This window comes from Gavialis gangeticus, unplaced genomic scaffold, assembly GCF_001723915.1.
Source record: "Gavialis gangeticus isolate Ggan-Ray unplaced genomic scaffold, GavGan_comp1, whole genome shotgun sequence".
NCBI classification, from domain to species: domain Eukaryota; kingdom Metazoa; phylum Chordata; order Crocodylia; family Gavialidae; genus Gavialis; species Gavialis gangeticus.
The window spans coordinates 63,622,855-63,628,505 of NW_017729022.1; positions in this window are offsets into that span (position 1 = coordinate 63,622,855).

A 5,651-nucleotide genomic window follows, 5' to 3' on the forward strand; every position below is an offset into this window, starting at 1 on the left:
GGGGGGGGGCACGGGTGATGGGGGGGAAAGGTGGAGCTCCCCCAAGAAAAGAAGGGGGGGGGGGGGGGAGGTTACATTAAGTATAGGGTGGCCATCACAGAGGACATTCTGGTTTTCTGCTACTCTGACCTCTGTCCTCTATTGATATGAAACCTGACACCTTTATGTTCTCTAGTTTTCTCTTGAAGAGAAAAATAGAGGACATAAAGGCGTTGGGTTTCATATCAATAGAGGACAGAGGACAACCAAACTGTCCTCTATGATGGCCACCCTAATAAAGTATACCCCACTCCCCTAGCTACACAACTTTTCACCCCTATGGGCCTCCTTTCACTCTTGTGGGCCTGCTTCCTCTGGCTTCAGTTTCCATCTCGCCCACCTGCACTCAAATCTCCCCTGTGGCCAGAAAGGTTAGATGCAGCTCCTCCTCTGGGTAGTTGGAGGGACAATGCCCCTGGAAAGTGTTGCTAATCACAGGAGGGTCCTTGCAACTTTGCAAGTAGCTGAGGCATGGCCTAACCAGCTGTTGTCACAGCAACAACATTTGTTGTATAAAGCACCTCTCCTCTTTCTTGATGCCTGTGGTCAAAGTGTTCCTGTTACTAATGACTGGTGGGAGAGAGAACTGGTAGAGACAGATAGGCAAGGAGCACTCCACACAGCCCTCGCCAAGCTGTTTTCTTGTAGGCACTTTTGCTTACAGAGAGGGTGGCCAAGCTGCAGCAAGTGTTCCAAGAGTGGCATGGGCAGCTTTTGTGTGTGGTACACAGCAGATCAGGGAATAGATAGGCAGTATGGTGGCAGACAGAGCAGAGAGCAGATAGCAGAGCAGCAGATCAAGCAGGGAGCATAGGACAGGAAATAGACTGCTGAGCAGTGGATCTGGCAGGAGAAAGGGATTGAAAGTGGCACTCAGGGAGGGTGCAGAGCTAACCTGTGACATGCCTGCCAAAAAGGGTGGCCCCCGCCACCTTACAGCCTGGCAGACCAACCCCAGATGATCAGGTTCTGAACTGAGCTCAACCCTTACAAAAGCTGCTGGGAGAGGGTCAGCCCCAGTGCTGGGACTCTTTTGTGTATGCACCCAATAGGCAAGGATGTACAAGCTTCCTACAGACACTGCCTTTCCTCCTGCCCATGCATCTCAGCCCTGCTTGGGAAGTCCCCCCCTCCACAGAGCCCATCCTGCTGTTGGCTTTGGTGGCAGGGTGTTAGGATGGGACAGGTGATGCTGGAATACAGCTGTGGACACAAACCTCACTGCCAGCTCTGCGTGCAGCCCCAGAGACTGGACTTCTCCATTGTGCCAGTTGATCTAGAGGCCTCCAAAGAAGACCACTTGCAGCTCATGGCTGTGCTGGGTTACATGCAGACAGGCAACACCAAAGGGAACGAGACTGCAGGATCCATGGTGTAAGAGTGGTCACAAGGTCCTGTGTATTATGTCTCCCCTGCAGAGCCGTGGCAAGGAAGTTTGGTGCCTGGGCCAAAGCCCACAGCAGCAGCCCGCCCTCGTCCCATGCACAGATCTGGGGCTGGGCCGTGCCTGTTGGCGCCCCTTTGCTTTGGTGCCTGGAGTAGTGTCTCTGCTCACCCCACCCTTTGCTACGGCACTGCTCCCCTGTCCATTCCCCCTGACTCATGGTGACAGAGGCTGAATGTAGCTTTGCGCCTGTTTTGGTTATGTCTGGGGCAGCACCTGGTGCATATCAGCATAAAGCATGGTGCAATGCAAACAAAACAGAAACTGAGGCTGCATGGTAGGTTCCTACCTTGCTCGTGATCTCTAACAGCAACGGCAACATAGCAACAGTATCTGATACATCATTCAACCCATGGTTACCAAAGCAACCATGGCTGTGGGCAGCGAATCTTATTTCAGCGGTAGAGAGTCCTCCCACGCACAATGGACAAGGGAATCCTTGTTCCATGCAACTGGATGCAGTGACTGCTCTGCCCCCCAGCCTTTATTCTCAGATCCTTAACTCGCTTACCCACTGCACCTTCTTTCTCTGGGCCCTACAGAGAGATCTGCCCTGGTAAGAGGTGCCCATTCAATCAGACCTGGAGCCTTGAGTCATCTCATGCACAGAACAGGTGCAGCATGAACAGCAGGGCTGCAAGGGTCCCATACCCACCGCCATCTGGAGGGACCATATATAAGGAAAGTGGGGACCTCACTTAATCTCAGTCTACTCTTAAGATTTTTGCTGGGCTTGTCTGTGAAGGAGGCAACTGGACCAGGAACTTCAAAAAAGCCCCATGATTTCAGGTGCCTCATTTGTAGGGAGCCTAACTTGAGTTTAAGGGAGCCTCGTTCTCAGAAACTGCCAAGCATTCACCATCTGAAAGTCAGGCCCTATTGAAGCACCCAAATCACTCCTTACTTGTAGCAGGTCACTGAAGTTCATGTGCGACAGGGTGGTCCTATGGGATGGGCATCAGGTGCAGGGGACAGACTGAAGTAAAAGTGCCCTGCAGTGTTGGTTTCAGCAGCTTTTCTGAAGTTCGCACAACTATTTTAGTGAAAAGAGAAAAAGAGGGAAAGCTCCACTTTCCGATTCATTCTCCACATCAGAAATTGGCCCAAGGGGCAAGGACAGCTGAAGAATCCCCTCTATCCCTGCTCTGCCACCTCCACATCCAGAAAAAAATCCAGAAAAAACCTGGCTTCCTCAGGAGGGCTTAGCATTGGAAATCAAGGCTCTTTAGATGTAGGTCCCACCAACAGGATGTTGAAAACAGCTGAACCATCATCTGAGTGGCAGTTGTCACCGTGACCTTATTTGTGGCATAAAGAGCCCTGCTTCTCCTTCAGCGGGGGGAAGCCCTGGAGTGCCTGTGGCTGGGGTGCCCCTGTTACTACAGAACAAAAGGGGAAAAGGTGAGCACGCAGCAGGTGATGTGCTCGCCCTGTGGGGTCATGTTCTCCGAGCCGCCCTTTACCCGCACAGCCCTTGAATTCTCAGGCCTCCATCTGAGATGATCTCAGCCCTTGTGAAACTTGGCAGAGCATCGGCACTAGTGTCTGGACAGCTCTGATTACATCCAGGACAGGTTGGGACAATGAAAGCCTCCCACACAGGCCCTCCGCCATGACAAGGTGCCTCAGCCCTGCAGGGATGTGGGGAAGCCACATTTTAGGACCAGCAGGGAGTTCCCTCTCCATAGGCTGCTGTGTTCCTGGCTTTGTTGCTGAGGCAGTTGACAAGTGGGTCAGTTAATAAATCCCAGTGGACACAATTCCCATAGAAAGCAAACAAAGATGACTTCATTGCAGCTCTAGGGACTGGAGATTTACCGATCTAATGGGAACTAATGGGACAGTCAAATAAGAAGGCCAGCTTCTTGCCTAAAGCTCACGCTGTGTTAAACACACATGAGCAGTGTCACCTGATGGCACTGCACAAGGTGAAACCCCTGACAATCCTATGTTTCTGCGACCAGGTGCTGTGGCAGCTTGGGGAAGCAGCTGAGATTCATGGGCTTCAATGTGCAACAGTGCTGCAACAGGCTCCACATGCGCAGGCTTAATGCAATGCAAGCTGAATTTTGCTCCTCGGGTGCTTCAGGTGTGCATATGTGCATGTGTATGCATCCGGACATGTGTGTACAGAGGGGAGGCATGCCTCCATTGCTGGAAGGTGAGGGGTACTCCCAAAGTCTCCGAGTAACCTCTACCATACCAGAAGAGCATAGGAAGGACCCTATCTTAGACTTTTGCTTTGCCCATGGAGAATGCTTTTTAGGTTGGTGGCAGCTGACAAGTCACATGGCCTGTGGGAGGCAAAGCAGCTGTGTTAGTAGGGTAAAGCATTGTTTTTTGTTTCCGTGATGGGAAGTCCTCAGGGCCCGCAGGTAGGCTGTCCCGGTTACTACTGAGTGGAAGAAAATGGCAAGGCAACCAGCTGGGGTCAGTGACTGTCTCTTCTCAGGTTGTATTCATGTCTACATGTATTCACATACATCCTCCTGGCCCCAACCTCAGATCCAATGGTTTCATAACACATGCAGGTTAGAGTTACAGAAGTCTTCAGGCAACTTAGGCAGGTATATGGGGACTTGATTTACAGATGAGCTGGAGCAGACTGAACATCTAAATTCCCACTGATTTTCACCATTGCAGATTTGGCTTTTTAGGTTCCATCTACACAGCTTCTCTCCCAGCTGCTGGACTTGCCCTGGCAAAATAAGCCCTGTCCACTTGCTCCTACTGGGTGCATCAGAGACAGGAAATTAGACTAAGCAGACAGCTCAGGAGCAGCTCCAAGTGACTTGAAGTAGACCTGAGACCTCTTCAATGCCCAATTTTAGGCTCTCCTGAGACACAGAGCCTGACCTTGGGTGGACATGCTCATGGCTACTCTAAAATGATTACTTGGCCTACTTCTGGCATGCCCAGCAGGAGTGAGTTGGTGGTGCTTATCCTGTCAGCATTGACCCCAGGGTAAGGAGAGAAGCCATGAAGACATGTCTGTGTCCTAGGGAGAAGTTCCCATTCCACACCCAGGGGACTGGAGTTCCCTGGTTACAGACACAGCAGGGAAAGCACAAACAGCAGGATTAGGAACTCCCTGTCTGCCACTTCTAGGCTAAAGAAGGCAATTCTTCCTCCTCTCTGAAGCCTTTCAGCTGAGACTGATATGAATGAGATGGTGGTGTGGGGGTTCGTGCATCCTCTGTCTGATGAGCTGGGTTGAAAACAGGTGATCACAAACCACTCCCTGATGTATTTGTCTGCCTGGAGAAGAAAATCACAGATTCCTAGGCCTGAATGTGGCCAGGGGACTAACCCTCTTAGGGCCCAAATATAGCAGTAGTAGTAGTTTATTATTATTAGTATCCATTATATAAATACATAAAACATCAAAACAAAAGTTCTGATGTCACCACTTTGCTGCTTCTACCTCCAAGCAAATGGCCACCTGCTACTTCATCACAATCCATTGTGTCTGCAAAGGAGGACTTACCCCAACCTATACGCCTGGTGCCGCAGGTGGGCATCTCATAATCCTTTTCTATACAGCTTTGCACTAGGTATTGTGCAACAACAGGAGACTGCGCAGTGGGGTATGGACCATAAAGTAGCTGGAAGTCTCTGGATTCCAAATCCAGCGGGTCAGCAGCTAAAAACCTCATGATTCCTCATGATCTCCTTTTCTAAAAGCTTGTGGCTTCTTTGCCTTTCTCTCTCTGATTGAGTGCACTTCCTGCAGAGACCAGCCTCCTCACTTCCCTCTGACTGAAACCCAATCCCCTGGAGATAACAGTCATCATGGGGACACCACAACCTTGATGCCAAAAGCGCTCTATTGACTGCTCTAGTAACACCGAGACTCTGTGATCAGCTCCACTCAAATGACAATACCACTTTTAGCTGTTAAGCTCATTAGCATGCTTCACATTGCATTAATATTAATAGTAACTTCCTTCAGTTGGGTCACGAGCTGCAGCATCTGGTTTCACTTCTATGCTCCTAATCTGATTTTATCTTCAATTTGCCTCAGCGACTGTTACCCAACCCCCATACTGCTCATTCTCTGCCTCTGGTGCCCACCACCCCTCCTGTTACACTAGATCCTTTGCCTTTATCTCCAGACTGCCTACACAGGAGACAGGTGGTGCCATTTTCAAAGAATGGCACCAGCAAC